Raw genomic sequence first — 20068 nt, 5'->3', positions numbered from 1 at the left:
GTTAAACGTGCGGGCAACATACAAGATGGAGGAAAGGGACATCAAGAATGTCTGGTATTAATAATACAGTGGAAGATGAGACCTGGAATCTATATAGGAATAACAACCAAACAATGGGCAACACCTTGGCCATTCAAACCTATGACATAGACCTGGGTGCGGGCTATGCAGTCTCCCTTTCAGACTAGAAGGTTACTTTAGCATTAGTACTTTTACAAAGGGCATTGCAGTAATCACTTGACCACTTCAGACAGGTGAAACCGATCATCAAGGCCAACCCATGTTTGAACCATCAGCCACACACTTCCGTATCCCAATACCTTATACCTTTAATGAGCCTTCTTTGGAAAAAACAATTGGATTTTATATTGATCTTTGACCACAAGCAACACTGTGGAGTCTATTTTCTTCTGGCAGTCAAGGCAAGAGAAGAAGGCACAGCCATTACTTCCAGCCCTTGGCAGGAAGCTTTTCATCGTTGGTTGGATTCTGAGACTTCTGATCTACACTCAGGAGCATTTTAACAAGTTCTTACATCCACTTCGTCTATCCCAAACCCTTCCAGTGTGGAGAAAAGGCCACAGGGCGCTAGCCCAATGCTCTTCCCTGGACATTACTGGTATCTGATGGCTGTTTTTGAGGGTATGGCAGATAGTTTTCATGGAACACCGCACCTCGAGGAAAGCTAACAGAGAAAACAAAAATGGCCAAATGTATTTTTTAGGATCCATTTAAAAAAAAAAAAATTTTTAGTGACTTTTCACAAAGCAGAATCTCAAACAGAGTTACAAAAGAAAGAAAATTCAAGACCCCCCCACCCTCCTCCCATCTCTCATATGTATTAAAGACCAGTAATACAGGTACACATAAGCATACTCAGTGAGCAAGAATAGAGCAAAATAATATCATAACAAAGGAATATGGCAAAGAAGATATTATGGGTATCTAGTAACCCTATTATGTCTCTGGGTCCCCTTGCCCTTGTTGGTCGATCCATTTAGAAAATACTCCCCAGATTTCAATCCCCATCCTCCTTTTCCTTTGTCCTTTCTTGGCATATACAGATTTTTCTAAATGGTATGTAGCGACTAATCTAGCCAGCCATTGTGCATAGGAGGGGGACTCAGAATCTAGCCAGCCGGAGGAGACACATATCCTCCATACTGCCATTGCAACAAAAATCAGCCCTTCCTCCTTCACGCTTCAAGAGCCAGATTGTGTTGCTAAAAGAATGGTTGTGGGGTTTAGGAGTATTGATTGGTTAGTTATTTCGCAGAGTAAATTCTGTATTCTGAGTAGGGTGGAATTGATAGTTGGACATGTTGCAAATATGTGTATAGAGTCTGCCCCTACTTCAGAGCAGCGTGGGCATAATGTTCCTCTCCCAGATCCCCATTTAATGATTTTGCTAGGTGTCATATACAGAAAGAATATAGTTTTGAAATGTTGTGCTTGGAGTTTAGCAGAAATTAAGATATGTTGTGATAACCGCAGGGAGTTGTAAAATATACTTTTGGGGGAATCAAGTTTAATATGCCATTTGGAAGCAATGGTTTCTAAGTCATCTGGGGTTTCCTTATTTATTATTTGATAGAAAGTCCCAATGCGAACAGAGGTTACGTTCCGGAGAGTGTTCATAAGCTCAACCTCGGCAAATCCGTTGGCTCCTCCCACCTTCCTAGATAGGTAGTCGTGAATGGCCATGTATTTAAATAATTCTTGACTTTTTAGTTTAAATCTAGTCTGTAAATTTGAAAAGGTTTCGATCCCCCTGGTTGTTATAATATCCCCTAGTTTTGTTATACTTGCTCTGTGCCATTCAGATAAATAAGATGAACTAAATATAGCAGGTAAGTTGTTGTTATTAGTTATAGGGGAGTGAAAGTTATATCTACCAAGTCCCAAAATTCTCCGGACATGGCGAAAAACTTTATAAGAGTTCATTAGCGTCTTAAATTTAACACAATTGTAATATCCATAAGCTGTTTCTCGGAGTAGACAGCCCCAATATTGTTCCCCTACCAGAGACCGAAAGGGTGAGGGTAAAGACGGTTCAGTTCCAAAGGTGGAATCTCTTAGTAGAACTGAACTATATTGCAGGACTGCCGCCCAGTAATATAGGGTTATGTTAGGAAAAGCCCATCCCCCTCTGTCTTTTGGTAATGTGAGATGTTTTAGTGCACGTCTGGGCTGAGCGTATGCCCAAATGAATTGAGTAAAAATTTGTTGGAATTTAAGTAAGTCTTTTTTACTAAACTCAAGGGGAATGCAACGAAAAAAATAAAGTAGTTTGGGAAAATAAGTCATTTTAATGACATTGCACCTACCGACCAACGTTAAATGTAAGTTATCCATTTGCTTTAATGCATTCTTCGTCTGGACAGCAAGGGGAGCCAAATTGACTGCGACTATTTCCTCCAGTCTAGGTGAAACTAGTACGCCCATGTATTTAGCCTCTTGTACAACTCTGGTGTCAACCCAGGTGATTTTGCTATTTATTAATATCTGTGTTTTGTTTCTATTTAGGGCGTATCCAGATAATCTCCCAAATTTGTGGGCTTCATCCTCTAGTGCCAGTGTGGAATTGACAGGGTCTGTAGTGGTAATGGCAAGGTCGTCAGCGTAAGCCAAGATTTTACAGCTGTTTTGAAAGTATGTTACTGGAGAAATGTTGTGATTTTTCTCTATTTGTTTGATAAGGGGATCTAGCTAAAGGGCGAACAGTAATGGAGAGCAGGGGCATCCCTGCCTGGTGCCTCGTGATATTTTAAAGGGTTCTGTCAGTTGTCCATTTATGGTGACACTAGCAGTTGGATTATGATAAAGTGCCTGCGTCGCCTGCGTAAATATACCACCGAACCCCATACTGTCCATTACCTTCCAAAGAAATCGCCATGAGACCCGGTCAAAAGCCTTCTCGGCATCGAGTAATATGAGTGACATTGGGTCTCCGGCTACTTGGGCAGCATCAAACAGAGTAATAACTCTCCTGACATGTTCGGTAGTCCCTTTCTTAGGTATAAAACCATGTTGCCATTTTGAGAAAAGGGGTTCCACTACTCTGGATATTCTGGAGGCTAATACCTTGGAGAATATTTTAGAATCGCAGTTGATGAGAGTTATTGGTCTATAAGAACTCATTTCTAGTGGGGATTTATCCTTTTTTGGAAAGATAGAGATCCTAGCACCAGACCAAGAGGCTGGAGGGGAGGTGCCGCTGAAGATGGATATAATTACCTCTGTAAATATGACCTTGATTTGATTGGCAAAGATTTTTAAAAATTCAACCGGGATGCCATCAGGGCCAGAAGCCTTCCCATCTGGGAGGCTATTGAGGGCATTCAGGATTAAGATATAACAGTCCGCTATCTCCTAGGCTCAGTTTGCTTAGTTCTATCTCGCTGAGATATTCAGAGATCTCTCTGTCTAGAGCATCGGCCGTGCAACAGATTTCTTCCTTGTATAGCCTAGCATAGAACTCTTGAAACTCATGCCGAATATGGCTAGGATCCGTAACCTCTGTTCCTGAAGCAAGTCTGATTTTGTGGATTTCACTAGAGGTAGTTTGTTGTCTCGCCCTGACAGCTAAATGATGTTCAATGCTGTCATTACACTCATACGTCTTCTCCCTTGCTGCTGCCCACTTAGCTGCGATTTTTCCCATAAAACCGCCCCTATTTCTGCCCTAACCAAAATTGCTTATTGTTGAATTGGCTGACAATCTAGCCCTGTGTGAATTGTTTGGGTTAGCTTTATTTCTGTTTTTCGTAATTTTTCTTGGAGATTTTTGATCTGGGTTTTTTCCGCTCTATTTTTTAGGACAGAGAACCTAAGGGTCTCGCCTCTGATCCCTGCCTTTAGGGTATCCCAGACAGTCATTTGGGAAGCGGAGCCAATGTTTATCTCCAAGAACACCTGGATCCATCCTTGCATGTGATTTATATAACTAGGGTCGTATAATAAAGCTTTTTCAAAACTCCATCTGGAAGCCTCTCTGGATTGCCCAAACTCCCTTATGGTAAGAATAATAGGGTTATGGTCGGAAATAAAATGGGGTGCAATATCTATAGTGAGGCTGGGGGCCAATGATGCAGAAACAAAAAAATTGTCTGATCTAACCAATACTTGGTGCGGGCTGAGTAAAAAGTGTGCCCAGAAAGTGATGAGTTTTTGCTCGCCCAGCCATCTATCAGACCGTGAGATTGAATGAGGTTAGTTAAAGCTTGAAAGACTTGGGGTTTCCTTCCTTTGTATCTCCAGGTTGTATTGGTATCCCAGTTGCTAGGTAGATGTATGTTAAAATCTCCGCATAGAACTATCGGGGTGGGCCAGTGTACTAATTCACTAGAAACTTGGTTAATGCCCCGGGATCATCAACATTGCTACCATATAGTGAGCAGAGAGTGAAAGAGATGTTATTAGGGAGTTGAATCTGAGTGATGACCCACCTTCCTAGTGAATCTGATTTGGTTCGTGGATTGCTAATAGCAAATTTTCTATCAGTTAAGATTCCTACACCCTTTGTCTTAGCTCCTTGTGTAGTAGCACCCACTACTTTAAACCCTAATGTGTTTAGTAAATATGTTTCGGACTGTTCTACATGGGTTTCCTGTAGGCATATGATGTTTCCCCCAAGTGTTCGTAGACCCATCGCCACTTTTTGTCTCTTTGACGCATTGTAGGAAATGGGATCCCTGGCCGGCCAGGGCTTGCACCAAAGTCAGTCAAAGACCACCACTCCCACGTCAGGGCAAGGGGGTCACACGCCAAGACAACCCCTGCTCACCCTCTAGGTAATGCGGCGCGAGCAGTCAGGCCTATCTCAGAGGTCATGTGTAAAGCATTTGCACACGCACCCCCAGCAACAACCTCCCGGGCCCCCCACAAAAGGAACTCCACACAAGGTATATATGAAAATAGTCTTTGTATTAAAAAGGACACATAGGAACACACACTTTACAAGGTGCCAGAGGCACGGGCAGGGTTTACAAGGGACTAGGTACAGGGCAGGGCCAAGGGACCACTTCAAGGGGTATGCACATGATGGAACAGGCATTTAGAACACATATCAACTGGGAGCTTCCTAGAAATAGTACTAGAACACATAACAACCAGGAGCCGCATGGAACTAGCAGTAGAACTCATTCTAACCAGGAACCACATACATGGGACATCGGGTATTCAGGAGGAAGGAAGGACAAGGTACATAACACAACAGAGGCCCCATCAGCCGGGCAACACGTAATAACTCTCAGAATCACATTAAGATTAGCCAATAGTGTTCCACAGACCAGCTGGCCTTTCTGGGGCTAGGACGCCCAATGTCACGATGTTCAGGGCAGGCTGCAGGTAGCCCGGGACAAACCTACACGTGGCAGCTGCCCACGAAGTGCTGGGCAGCTGAGGGGCATTGTGGGAGCCTCGCAGGCTCGGGGGAATAAATGTGCCATGAAGGAGCCTCTAGGGCTCGGGAACAAGATGCTGGGCTGAGCCTCACAGGCTCGGAGGGACAAAGGACACCAGGTGGAGCCTCTCGGGGCTCATGAACCATGGGGGAGTCCCTTTCAGGGACTCGATCTTACTGGGGGCCCCACGGGCCATGAAGGAGCCACTCGGGGCTCAGGAACAAAGGGGGAGTGGGCGGAGTCCCTCCCGGGGGACTCGGCTTCGCTGGAGGCCTCCCAGGCCTGTCTGCGCAAGGCAAGGGCTTTGCTGAAGAGAAGGGGCGGGCACCGGCAATGTGCCCCGATGCCCCCTCTCCTTCTCGGCACTCACCGGATCGGTGCGCCGCTCTCCTCGGCTCCGCTGGTCTCCTCTCGCTTGTCGGGGCTCCCCCTCAATCTCGGAAGCCCCGGCGGGAGTTCGGCGGCATCTGGTGACAATACAGGAGCGCGGATTAGGCTCCTGCCGCTACCTGTTCTACCCTTTCTTCTTGCTGCTCTCTGACGAGGTGGCCGGGCTCCCTGGACATCCGGGTGCGCGTGGGGAACCCCTCAAGGTCGGGCCACTCCCTGCGCGGCCCAGCAATGACGCAGCAGTAGTCCAGGCGGTCACGACCAATAGGGGTGCGGCAATACTTTCTCCGGGGCCGCCAATGGCAGCGCATCCCTGGATAGGGAGGCGGGCGCAGCGCCTCCACAGCCGACTCCGGGCTGCGGCGGTGAACTCGGGGAGATAGCGAGGAGTAGGCTCCCTCGTAAATACGCCAAGTAAGGGGATAGGTGAGGTAGGCACTCGCTGGGCGTCAGGCACCTCCGTAGAACAGGGCAAATGCCGGGTGGGCACCGGTTTGTTGAACACAGTGCTAGTAACAGGGATGAGGCGCACCCAAGCGCTAGAGCAGGAATATAGCGCTCCCAGCGCTTTAAAGGAAAAATAGAGCGCTCCCAAGCGCTAGGGGTCAGAAGGAAGCGCTCCCAAGCGCTAGAGGAGGATAGCAAAGTCCATAGGGAGTCCAGGACCTCAGGTGGAGCATAGCAGCTCTTAGAAGGGAAAAAGGCCATCAGAAGTCCAGGAGTAGGGCAGGGCCCAGGGAGGCAAGCCAGCCCTGAGCCCAAGCAGCAGCAGCCCCTGGTAGATTCAAGTTAGGAAGAAGAACCTTTTCAGAGTGTCACAGCACCCTTTTTATACACAACATCCTTTGTCTAAAGGGGCAGGCAGGGAGAGAACCAGCTGGAACTGGTTATGGGGGATTCTTTTCACTGGCCAGGCTAGGGACATCAGACGCACCCCAGGGAGTGGAGCCTGCATTGTGTTGGGAAAACCCAGCCTCATTCAGGACACTCAAACCAGACAGTCAATCCACAAGCAGGCCCCGGCTCACTTCTCCCCTCACATCAGCATGCTAAACACTCCATTCACCACCGGGGCAGACCCTCCCAGATTCTGGGAGCCAGGCTCACCAGCCAGCCTCAGCCAATCACACGCCAGGCACACATTCCACAAATATGCCAACTTCTAAAAGTGGGACTTCTACACTAGACACACTCATGCCGCATATACCGTTGCGCAGCATTCAATCTCGCGAGTTCATACATACCAGACTTGACCCTGCACACCCTACGCATCGGGGACTACCAGGGACACATACATTCCCAAAGCATTCCTATGGAAGGGCAGGTCTCTCTCTCTCTCTTCTCACGCACTCAGAGTAAGCGTGGGCGGAAAATCCGTTCCGCTCGCGGATTTTGCGGATTTTCGGGAAATCCGCAATCCGCGAGATTTGCGGATTTCCCGCAAAATCCGCAAATTCGCACGCAGCGGATTTTTTTGGCGGCGCGCGGCGTTGGTGATACAATTTTTGCGGCGCGCGGCGTTTATCATCGTTTGCCGAGTTGTTTTTTTCGATAGTTTGCGAGTGCTGCGCCATTTTGGATCTTGCTGTGTGATCCCGCGGGAATTGGCGAGCGCGATTACGTCATCGCGGCTTGCCAGCGAGAGTTTGTCAACGCGAGTACGGCGAGATCACGTCTCGCGGTACTTCGCAAATTGCGAGATTTGAGATGCGGCGCGCGAAAATATAAATTTGCAATTCTGCACAAGAAATCCACCAGCAAGCAGCATAAACCTTCTAGAAATGATGATTTTTATGTGAATAACTCCTTAGTTTGACATTTGCCTGCACTTTTTTAGCGAGGAGTCCATTTTGGGGAGGGGGGCAGGGGGGTGGGAGGAAGGAAGTGCCCCATAGTCTTCAACTTCCTGTTCCTGTTCAGCAGGCTCCTCCCAGTGCTTTGTCCATCTCCTGGTCACTTTTCATTCGGATGTGGACCTGGAAGGATTACCTTTTGTGGATGCTGCTGGATCTTTGGATTTGAGGCCTTTTTGACTTTCTTTGGATCACTGTTGGATTAGAAATTTTACAAGTAAGTTTGTTTGGGGCATTACAGTTGCTGCAACTAAAATTTTGGGATTTTCGATTTTTTTGCTGTTTTGGGGCCTTTTCCCAGGGGTACTCAGTGGTGGGTGGACTGATTCTTTCTGTGGGTTGTCTTGAATTTAAACATCATGGAGGCCATAGATGAATTGGGATTGTGCTGATTTTTCTGTGTTTTTCGATTTTTTTTTTTTGTAAAATTTTGTGTTTTTCGATTTTTGACCTGTTGTTGGGGCCTTGACCAGGGGTAGTGAGTGGTGCATGGGGCCTAGTCTTTCTGTGGGCTGTCTTGAATTTAAACATCATGGATGGAATGGGATTGTGCTGATTTTGCAGTGTTTTTCGATTTTTGGGGGTGTTCATGGGGAGGGACATGCCATGTGGCTGGTGGCCATTTTGAGTGCAGCTACAGGCACTGGCCATGTGCTGGCAGGCAAGTGGCCATTTTAAATGCAGGCTTTGTTGTTAGGCCTCCAACCATTTTGCCTACTTTTCAACCTTTATTTATGCCAGGGGTAGTGAGTCTTGCATGGGCCTAGTATTTCTGTGGGTTGTCTTGAATTTAAACATCATGGAGGCCATAGATGAATTGGGATTGTGCTGATTTTTCTGTGTTTTTCGATTTTTTTTTTTTGTAAAATTTTGTGTTTTTCGATTTTTGACCTGTTGTTGGGGCCTTGACCAGGGGTAGTGAGTGGTGCATGGGGCCTAGTCTTTCTGTGGGCTGTCTTGAATTTAAACATCATGGATGGAATGGGATTGTGCTGATTTTGCAGTGTTTTTCGATTTTTGGGGGTGTTCATGGGGAGGGACATGCCATGTGGCTGGTGGCCATTTTGAGTGCAGCTACAGGCACTTGCCATGTGCTGGCAGGCAAGTGGCCATTTTGAATGCAGGCTTTGTTGTTAGGCCTCCAACCATTTTGCCTACTTTTCAACCTTTATTTATGCCAGGGGTAGTGAGTCTTGCATGGGCCTAGTATTTCTGTGGGTTGTCTTGAATTTAAACATCATGGAGGCCATAGATGAATTGGGATTGTGCTGATTTTTCTGTGTTTTTCGATTTTTTTTTTTGTACAATTTTGTGTTTTTCGATTTTTGACCTGTTGTTGGGGCCTTGACCAGGGGTAGTGAGTGGTGCATGGGGCCTAGTCTTTCTGTGGGCTGTCTTGAATTTAAACATCATGGATGGAATGGGATTGTGCTGATTTTGCAGTGTTTTTCGATTTTTGGGGGTGTTCATGGGGAGGGACATGCCATGTGGCTGGTGGCCATTTTGAGTGCAGCTACAGGCACTGGCCATGTGCTGGCAGGCAAGTGGCCATTTTGAATGCAGGCTTTGTTGTTAGGCCTCCAACCATTTTGCCTACTTTTCAACCTTTATTTATGCCAGGGGTAGTGAGTCTTGCATGGGCCTAGTATTTCTGTGGGTTGTCTTGAATTTAAACATCATGGAGGCCATAGATGAATTGGGATTGTGCTGATTTTTCTGTGTTTTTCGATTTTTTTTTGTGTAAAATTTTGTGTTTTTCGATTTTTGACCTGTTGTTGGGGCCTTGACCAGGGGTAGTGAGTGGTGCATGGGGCCTAGTCTTTCTGTGGGCTGTCTTGAATTTAAACATCATGGATGGAATGGGATTGTGCTGATTTTGCAGTGTTTTTCGATTTTTGGGGGTGTTCATGGGGAGGGACATGCCATGTGGCTGGTGGCCATTTTGAGTGCAGCTACAGGCACTGGCCATGTGCTGGCAGGCAAGTGGCCATTTTGAATGCAGGCTTTGTTGTTAGGCCTCCAACCATTTTGCCTACTTTTCAACCTTTATTTATGCCAGGGGTAGTGAGTCTTGCATGGGCCTAGTATTTCTGTGGGTTGTCTTGAATTTAAACATCATGGAGGCCATAGATGAATTGGGATTGTGCTGATTTTTCTGTGTTTTTCGATTTTTTTTTGTGTAAAATTTTGTGTTTTTCGATTTTTGACCTGTTGTTGGGGCCTTGACCAGGGGTAGTGAGTGGTGCATGGGGCCTAGTCTTTCTGTGGGCTGTCTTGAATTTAAACATCATGGATGGAATGGGATTGTGCTGATTTTGCAGTGTTTTTCGATTTTTGGGGGTGTTCATGGGGAGGGACATGCCATGTGGCTGGTGGCCATTTTGAGTGCAGCTACAGGCACTGGCCATGTGCTGGCAGGCAAGTGGCCATTTTGAATGCAGGCTTTGTTGTTAGGCCTCCAACCATTTTGCCTACTTTTCAACCTTTATTTATGCCAGGGGTAGTGAGTCTTGCATGGGCCTAGTATTTCTGTGGGTTGTCTTGAATTTAAACATCATGGAGGCCATAGATGAATTGGGATTGTGCTGATTTTTCTGTGTTTTTCGAATTTTTTTTTTTGTACAATTTTGTGTTTTTCGATTTTTGACCTGTTGTTGGGGCCTTTTCACCAGGGGTATTTGAGTCTAGCATGGGCCTAGTCTTTCTGTGGGCTGTCTTGAATTTAAACATCATGGAGGCCATGGATGGAATAGGATTGTGCTGATTTAGCAGTGTTTTTCGATTTTTGGGGGTGTTCATGGGGAGGGACATGCCATGAGGCTGGTGGCCATTTTGAGTGCAGCTACAGGCACTGGCCATGTGCTTGGCAGGCAAGTGGCCATTTTGAATGCAGGCTTTGTTGTTAGGCCTCCAACCATTTTGCCTACTTTTCAACCTTTATTTATGCCCAGGGGTAGTGAGTCTTGCATGGGCCTAGTCTTTCTGTGGGTTGTCTTGAATTTAAACATTATGGAGGGCATGGATGGATTGGGATTGTGCTGATTTTGCAGTGTTTTTCGATTTTTTTGTGCTCTATAACTGAACTGATGTTCCTCTGTCTTCCATTTTTTTTAGGTGCACAAGACTCAAGAGAACCACCAGTGCCAGGAAGAAGTCCTGCAGCGGTGTGTGTGTGCAGCATAACGTCACGCGACGTCACGTCTGGCCTCAGACAACTCTACAATTCGTGCAACTGCGGCCTGCTGTCTGACCTGCTCTGAAGAAGATGGCCCCGCCCCCAAAGAAAGTTCTCCGTAGCTCCTCTAGCAAGAAAGTTGCTAGTAAGGAGCAGAAGAAGCAAGTTACCAAGGAGGCTGGTGTGTCACCCGCCACTTTTTTTGGGAGCAAAAGAAAAAGTACGCCTGCAGCAGCAGGATCTGCTGGGGACCAACCTGAGAGCAGCACCCCTGCTCCATTGGGTTCAGTGCCTCCACCACCACGCCAACTTAAGTCAAAGCCCTTGAGTGCTTCAGAGGCAGTCAGTGTACTTCTCCAATCACCATCGACCAGTGATGTTGGCTCATCGCAAGAAAGTAGCAGCAATGTCCCTGAATCAACACAGGTTGTTGTAACTCATCTGACAAGTGTTGAACAACCACAGCCGCAACAACAACACCATGTGCAAGTACACGCCCAAGTACATGTGGAAGGAGAGGCAGCAAAAGGAGATGCGCAAGCAAAGGTGCATGGACGTTCACAAGTGCCCACAATAGTTGTTCCTCCCGAAGTAGGGGCACATTTGGAAATCGACAATGAAGCTGAGGTATCATTGGAAGCCACTCCTCCTGATGATCATTCATTGTCTTCCACATCCCTAGCAAGGAAAAGATCAAGGGGGGTGTCTACATCTTCTTCAAGCCCACCTCGTTCTGGTGCAAGTGATCTGTCTTGGGAACCACGACAACTGCGGTCTGACAGTGAGGCAGAGGCACACCATGATCTGCCACCGGTACCTAAGCGTAAAAGGAAGGTCGTCCAAAAACTCAAACCTATGGAGTGTGATGAGGCTCAACAAGAAGTGACAGATACTGCTGGTGATGAAGCCTCTCACGATGACGACGAGGCAGTCATCACAAAGGTCACTGCAGCCCCACCGGGCATGCAGCAAAGAGACATTTTGACCCTATCCCGAGAAGCTGCTGAGCGTGATGATGATGTCGGCGAGGAGGCAATGGAAATGGAATCATTAGATTTGGAGTTAAGTAGTACACCAAAACCTACCGCTTCCATATTTCTTCCTCGCAAGAAGGTACCCACCTCGTCCTCGACCTCAATTCGTGGTGGTGAAAGTGCAAAACGTACTGAAGTTCGGCAATCCACATCCTCCACTTCATCTGTCATTAGCAGCAGGACCACCACCACCAGTATCGACGCCTCCTCCGGCGGCGGCCCCCGAAGACATTTCAAGTCTCCAGTTTGGGACTTCTTTAGTGTTTGCCCAAAAAAGGCAAACGTAGCCATTTGTAGCCTTTGTAAGCTTCGATATAGTCGTGGTAAGCTTGGTTCTAACTATGGTACCGGAGGCCAGAGAGGTCATCTTGAGAGAAGGCACCCTCTCGAATGGTTTCCGCACCTAGAGGCGGTCAAGAAAGCCGGAATTGCACGTAATGAAAACGTTGATTTGTCATCTGCTGATGACGAGGAGGTAGAAGAAGACGATCCAAACACTTCACTTACACCCAGTTCCCATGTCAGCAGCACACCCCATGGGAGCCACACTAAGAGTGTGGGAGAGAGTGAGACATCAATGCGGAAAAGTTCATCAGCGAGCGTAACTGGGTCGAAGAGATCATCATCCCGTAAATCATTGGTCCAGGGCAACATTAAAAAGATGTTGTTTACAGAAGCGCAATATGAACGCAACCACCCAATGACCCGTCTGTATAACACTAAGCTGGCTAAAATGCTAGCTCTGGACCTTCTCCCTTTTTCTTTTGTCGAAGGGGTTGGTTTTCTAGAATTAGTGGCAGTGCTCTGCCCTAAATGGAAGGTTCCTAGCCGGTTCTATTTTGCCCGAGTTGCGGTTCCAGCACTACATGAAGATGTTCTGAAGGCGATTGGGGCAGCTTTGCAGAAGAGTGCTGTTCACACTATACATCTGACAACAGACATGTGGACCAGTGGCGCAGGCGCTGATTACATGTGCATCACTGCACACTGGGTCTCTTTTTCAGGGGCTAAAGCAAAGCTAAACTCAGGTGTTGACACTAACACTGTTTTTAAAGGTGCTCGGAAACATGCAACACTAGCCATGTTTGGTTTGGAGAAACGTCACACAGCAGAAAACATTTTGGATGTCTTTAACACAAAGGTCCTTAACTGTCTGTCCCCACTAAAACGCAAGGTTGGTTATGTTTCCACGGACAATGGCTCCAATATAGTTAAGGCCATGAGGGACGGTTACTATTTCAGAGTGCCGTGTTTGGCGCACTGTATAAACCTGGTTGTCCAAAAATTCTTGGGTAATAAAGACAGTGCAGCGTGCAGTGTATTGGAGAACTGCCGAAAAATTTGCAAGCATTTCAGGCATTCTTTTAAGGCCCGCAAGCAGCTGAGGAGCATGCTATATCAATGTCAAATGCCAGTGAAAGCACTCATCCAGGAGGTGGTAACACGTTGGAACTCAACCTTCTACATGCTTGAGCGTCTGTATGAGCAGTATACGCAACTCGATCAATATTTCTTGAAAGAGGGTATAGAGGAGCTGAGGATGGGTGGGCCGCAATGGAACATAGTTGAAAGCCTAACACGCATGCTTCGTCCTTTTGAGGTCTTCACGCGTGCAGTCAGCAAGGAGGACTCTAATTTGGGAAAAGCTATCCCATTGTTGTACATGCTGGAGGACCAACTGAAGGAGGTGTGTTCTGTGTTTCGAAAAGATGACAAAAAGAAAGGCTCTTCTTTGCTTCTGGCTGAGCAATTATTAGAGCTCCTACAAGGTGATGAACGTCTTCAAAAGATCCACTCAGAACAGCATTACATTTGTGCTACTATTCTGGATCCACGCTACAAAAAGGCGCTGGCAGGCAGAGCATTCTTTGCTTTTGCTGATGAAGATGTTACAAAGTACAAACGTTGGCTAGCCTTGTCAGCCAAGAAGTTTGAAACAGAACGGCTGGAAATTGAAGGAAATGGCAGTACATCAGCAGGCCATCCCCAGTCAAAACAATCCACTTCTGCACCTGTGGCTGTGGCACAAGTGACCTCTCAGCCGTTAAAGACACCGGCAACCGCATCATCTGCACGAAAGACAGCAGAAACATTGGAGGCTGAAGAGGATTGGCTAGCTCTGCGTGGGTTTGGTTCTCAAAAGGCCAGAGGCACAGCAAGAGCTACGCAAAGTGGAGGAACCTTGGAGGAGGACCTTGAGTCGATGGTGAAGGACTATCTGAATGACTCCACAGAGGTCTATGTTAATTCTGACCCATTGGCGTATTGGCATGGGAAAAAAGAATTGTGGCCACAGCTCACCAACCTGGCTTTAAACTACTTGTCTTGCCCACTCGCAAGTGTGTCTTCTGAACGGGTTTTCAGTGCGGCTGGTGGGATTGTAACTCCCAAACGGAGCCGCCTCTCGCCCAAAAATGTGGAGAGGTTAACAATGATCAAGATGAATCAGCACCTCATACCACCAGATATAAGAGTACGAGAGAGCGTGCCGGATGAAGAGGAGGTGGCCAGCACCATAGATGAGGGAATTTCTACTCTGTCAGGTGGCACTGACCTCACCCGGGCTGAATTCGCAGAGTATGATGACGAAGCCTTATTCTTATTCCTGGACCGTGATTCCGACTTCGAGCCCTGAAAATGAGACAACGAATCAATAACTTTCTTTTTCATCCTTATTCACTTTTATTCCTGTGTGTCTGTCTTTCTTTGTTGTGCACAGTTAATATAATTCAAACTTTAATCAGATTATCACAAAGACAAGCCCATCAGCAGAACTGTCTTCACTTGTTTGCTAATTTATTTGAAGGTGCCGCAGTCTGCATTCCTCAGGTTCACAAGTTCAGAAGAACATGCTCCTCTATCCTCCTCCTCCAGACTCCTATTTCCATCAAAGCAGAGGGCTGGTTTACGCCCAATGAAGAAAGACTCAGCACTTGTGGGGGTGTTGTTCTACCTCTTTGCAGGTGAGTTGACGGGTCTGGGGCCATTGCTGGGAAGCACTAAAAGTGGTTTGTGCCAAATCCGAGGCGGAAATTTTTTTGTGTTTTTGATGACTTGCTTGCCTTTGAGGTGCTCTTAGGGGGGGTTCCGTCTGTTTGTGGGTGAGTTTCATGGTCTGAGAGCATTGCTGGGACACTCTAATCTTGATTGCATTTGCTTTTCAGGAAATCCGTCGTGCCAACCCCGACTTATGGCCTAGCTACGCAGCGCGTTTGGACCGAAGGCCCAGAAATATTGCAAGTATGAGATTTTGCTTTTGGCCTGTTTGGGGGTGTTATGCTTCTTGGCGGGTGGGTTGCCGGGTCTTGGGGCATTCCTGGGAAGGTCTAATACCGGGTAGAAGTGGTTGGGACAAAATCCAGGCCGATTTTTTTTTGGGCTATTTCAGACATTTTGCTCTATGTAGCGTTTTCGGGGGCCTGTTTGGGGGGCTTGCTGGTGTTTGCGGGTGAGTTTCGTGGTCTGGGAGCACTGCTGGGACACTCTAATCTTGATTGCATTTGCTTTTCAGGAAATCCGTCGTGCCAACCCCGACTTATGGCCTAGCTACGCAGCGCGTTTGGACCGAAGGCCCAGAAATATTGCAAGTATGAGATTTTGCTTTTGGCCTGTTTGGGGGTGTTATGCTTCTTGGCGGGTGGGTTGCCGGGTCTTGGGGCATTCCTGGGAAGGTCTAATACCGGGTAGAAGTGGTTGGGACAAAATCCAGGCCGATTTTTTTTTGGGCTATTTCAGACATTTTGCTCTATGTAGCGTTTTCGGGGGCCTGTTTGGGGGGCTTGCTGGTGTTTGCGGGTGAGTTTCGTGGTCTGGGAGCACTGCTGGGACACTCTAATCTTGATTGCATTTGCTTTTCAGGAAATCCGTCGTGCCAACCCCGACTTATGGCCTAGCTACGCAGCGCGTTTGGACCGAAGGCCCAGAAATATTGCAAGTATGAGATTTTGCTTTTGGCCTGTTTGGGGGTGTTATGCTTCTTGGCGGGTGGGTTGCCGGGTCTTGGGGCATTCCTGGGAAGGTCTAATACCGGGTAGAAGTGGTTGGGACAAAATCCAGGCCGATTTTTTTTTGGGCTATTTCAGACATTTTGCTCTATGTAGCGTTTTCGGGGGCCTGTTTGGGGGGCTTGCTGGTGTTTGCGGGTGAGTTTCGTGGTCTGGGAGCACTGCTGGGACACTCTAATCTTGATTGCATTTGCTTTTCAGGAAATCCGTCGTGCCAACCCCGACTTATGGCCTAGCTACGCAGCGCGTTTGGACCGAAGGCCCAGAAATATTGCAAGTATGAGATTTTGCTTTTGGCCTGTTTGGGGGTGTTATGCTTCTTGGCGGGTGGGTTGCCGGGTCTTGGGGCATTCCTGGGAAGGTCTAATACCGGGTAGAAGTGGTTGGGACAAAATCCAGGCCGATTTTTTTTTGGGCTATTTCAGACATTTTGCTCTATGTAGCGTTTTCGGGGGCCTGTTTGGGGGGCTTGCTGGTGTTTGCGGGTGAGTTTCGTGGTCTGGGAGCACTGCTGGGACACTCTAATCTTGATTGCATTTGCTTTTCAGGAAATCCGTCGTGCCAACCCCGACTTATGGCCTAGCTACGCAGCGCGTTTGGACCGAAGGCCCAGAAATATTGCAAGTATGAGATTTTGCTTTTGGCCTGTTTGGGGGTGTTATGCTTCTTGGCGGGTGGGTTGCCGGGTCTTGGGGCATTCCTGGGAAGGTCTAATACCGGGTAGAAGTGGTTGGGACAAAATCCAGGCCGATTTTTTTTTGGGCTATTTCAGACATTTTGCTCTATGTAGCGTTTTCGGGGGCCTGTTTGGGGGGCTTGCTGGTGTTTGCGGGTGAGTTTCGTGGTCTGGGAGCACTGCTGGGACACTCTAATCTTGATTGCATTTGCTTTTCAGGAAATCCGTCGTGCCAACCCCGACTTATGGCCTAGCTACGCAGCGCGTTTGGACCGAAGGCCCAGAAATATTGCAAGTATGAGATTTTGCTTTTGGCCTGTTTGGGGGTGTTATGCTTCTTGGCGGGTGGGTTGCCGGGTCTTGGGGCATTCCTGGGAAGGTCTAATACCGGGTAGAAGTGGTTGGGACAAAATCCAGGCCGATTTTTTTTTGGGCTATTTCAGACATTTTGCTCTATGTAGCGTTTTCGGGGGCCTGTTTGGGGGGCTTGCTGGTGTTTGCGGGTGAGTTTCGTGGTCTGGGAGCACTGCTGGGACACTCTAATCTTGATTGCATTTGCTTTTCAGGAAATCCGTCGTGCCAACCCCGACTTATGGCCTAGCTACGCAGCGCGTTTGGACCGAAGGCCCAGAAATATTGCAAGTATGAGATTTTGCTTTTGGCCTGTTTGGGGGTGTTATGCTTCTTGGCGGGTGGGTTGCCGGGTCTTGGGGCATTCCTGGGAAGGTCTAATACCGGGTAGAAGTGGTTGGGACAAAATCCAGGCCGATTTTTTTTTGGGCTATTTCAGACATTTTGCTCTATGTAGCGTTTTCGGGGGCCTGTTTGGGGGGCTTGCTGGTGTTTGCGGGTGAGTTTCGTGGTCTGGGAGCACTGCTGGGACACTCTAATCTTGATTGCATTTGCTTTTCAGGAAATCCGTCGTGCCAACCCCGACTTATGGCCTAGCTACGCAGCGCGTTTGGACCGAAGGCCCAGAAATATTGCAAGTATGAGATTTTGCTTTTGGCCTGTTTGGGGGTGTTATGCTTCTTGGCGGGTGGGTTGCCGGGTCTTGGGGCATTCCTGGGAAGGTCTAATACCGGGTAGAAGTGGTTGGGACAAAATCCAGGCCGATTTTTTTTTGGGCTATTTCAGACATTTTGCTCTATGTAGCGTTTTCGGGGGCCTGTTTGGGGGGCTTGCTGGTGTTTGCGGGTGAGTTTCGTGGTCTGGGAGCACTGCTGGCTATATATACTTTACTTTGCAAGAGGTTTGAAGCAAATCCATGGTGGCTGAGGGGACTTAGGGCCTAGCTGCAGAGCGCGCGCGGAGTGATTTGGGAAATTTGTGAAAAAGTGACTAAGTCCCCATTTTTGTACTTTTGCTCTTTGGCTGTTTGGGGGTCTTCTACTCGTTTTCTCCTGGGTTGACGGCTCTGGGGCCATTGCTGGGAAGCTCTAATACCGGATAAAAGTGTTTTGGACCAAATCCCAGGCGGAATTTTTTTTGTGTTTTTGATGACTTGCTTGCCTTTGAGGTGCTCTTAGGGGGGGTTCCGTCTGTTTGCGGGTGAGTTTCGTGGTCTGGGAGCACTGCTGGGACACTCTAATCTTGATTGCATTTGCTTTTCAGGAAATCCGTCGTGCCAACCCCGACTTATGGCCTAGCTACGCAGCGCGTTTGGACCGAAGGCCCAGAAATATTGCAAGTATGAGATTTTTCTTTTGGCCTGTTTGGGGGTGTTATGCTTCTTGGCGGGTGGGTTGCCGGGTCTTGGGGCATTCCTGGGAAGGTCTAATACCGGGTAGAAGTGGTTGGGACAAAATCCGCGCGGAAAAGCCTTTAGTTTTGGCACTTTTTGTAACTTAGGGTTCGTTAGGGTTAGCCCTAGCACCAGGATTGCATGTGTATCGGGGTGTTCTAGATTTTTCAAACTGAGTTCTGGGGTCTTAGAGCACTCGTGAGAATGTGTAATTTTGGTTGCAAGTCATTTGAAGAAAATCCATGGTGGGAAAGGGGGGATTTGGCATAGTTAAAGAAAGCCTTTGCCACTATTCTTAACTTAGGGTTCGTTAGGGTTAGCAGTATTTCTATTGCATGTGTTTGAGTGGGGGGGATTTCGAGTCTTGGAGCGATGCTGGCTATGGCTACTTTTGCTTGGTTGCTTGCAAGTGGTTTGAATACAATCCACGGGGGGTAATGGGTAATTAGGGTACTTCGGCCTACTTTTACTTTCAAAGTAAGTTTTGTCTCCAGTTTTCTGCTAGGCCTCGTTTTTTGGGTGGGAGCACTGCTAGGAAGATCTATTTTTGTTCTAAAACACAGTTTACAGTACACCTAGCTTGAGGGGCAAGATCCGCTACATTAATTTGCCCATACTTACTTATCCTTCAAAAGGTGACTCAGAGTACGCACTTTCAAAAACATTGTACTGTCTGTCTACTAGGAAAAACAAATTGTGACTTTTTGCACTCCACAGCCTACATACCTTATATTTATTTATCAGTGGTGTTGTAATATTATATCACTTCCTGTTTTTCGTTGAATAATTACAGGCCGGGTTTCAGTCTCTGCAATGGGGAAAAAAGGATGGAGTCAGGCTTCACAGTAGCGAGCCACAATTCAGCATCAGGCAGGCAGTGGACAGGGTGTCTTCTGGTGACCAACATCGGTGGACGAAGCGTCGGCTGCAATGGAGGAGTGCCGCTAATAGGAGGATTTTTTTTCTGCGGGCAACTTACTTACCACTTCCAACAGGACCACTACAACCACACATAGATACAGTATCCCTTGCCTTTTTCTCTGACTGTGACTGCATTTCTTTGCTCTCTCTCGGCTTCTACATTGATCCCTTAACACATCACTTAGTCCACTCCACTATCTGCACCACACATAGTCATTTGTAAGTGCTCCTACGTAATTCGCAAGTCGCAGCACGCCCCAGGCCGTAGAGGACTGGGATGGCCCCAATGATGAAGCATGTCACCAAGGGGCAACCCTGGTGAGTGAGGGGACACCTAGAAAAAAAGCAATTTCTCCTTTTCTATCTACTATACCTTCTGTCAGGTTACGCAGCCCCTAAGCGCCTACCGTACTATGAAACTACATTTCCCATGAGTAGGCGGGAGACTTGCAGACTATTTAGTGAGACTATATGAGAGTACCCTTGTATGTTAGGACATCACTTCACTGATGCCTGTCTTGTCTTCTCTTACAGGTATCCTTTCCCTGCTGACCCTACCTTTACCCATCCCACATTTTTTATTTTAGTTTGTTATTTTTCTCCCTCGCCTAATGCCTCGAACACCCTGTGTTTACACTTCTGGGTGTTGGTGACATTTGGAGGTGGAACCATATTTGCATCGACTGGATCACGGGGAGTAAACGTGACACCTTCCAGACCAACCCCATTGAGTGTTGTTGTGAATGGATTTATAGTGACCAGCAAGGCTCTCGGGTATCTGGCTACAGAGACCTTATGTTGAATATAGTTATCAATAATTCCACACAGGCCCTGTACTGTCGCATTCTTTCTTTCCACAGTTGTCG

General features: G+C 47.5%; 1 protein-coding gene across 5 annotated transcripts in view; it reads left to right on the top strand.

Annotated features, from left to right (window-relative positions):
- Positions 1–20068, top strand: part of LOC147730802 (4-galactosyl-N-acetylglucosaminide 3-alpha-L-fucosyltransferase FUT6-like) — a 256677-nt gene that overhangs the window by 136749 nt on the left and 99860 nt on the right. For 2 of the 5 annotated variants that reach the window (XM_086955626.1, XM_086955627.1), the window contains exon 2: positions 2527–2652. The exons of 2 other annotated variants lie outside the window; for them this stretch is intronic. The gene's annotated coding sequence lies outside the window, so the exon portion shown is untranslated. Of the gene's footprint in view, positions 1–2526; positions 2653–3819; positions 3968–20068 lie in introns of those variants that run through there. One more of the 5 variants, XR_015308399.1, reaches the window with a different exon arrangement.

This window comes from Lissotriton vulgaris, chromosome 2_1 (assembly GCF_964263255.1).
Source record: "Lissotriton vulgaris chromosome 2_1, aLisVul1.2, whole genome shotgun sequence".
NCBI lineage: Eukaryota > Metazoa > Chordata > Amphibia > Caudata > Salamandridae > Lissotriton > Lissotriton vulgaris.
The sequence above is the reverse complement of the archived record's forward strand: the minus strand, read 5'-3'. Positions and strand labels throughout refer to the sequence as shown.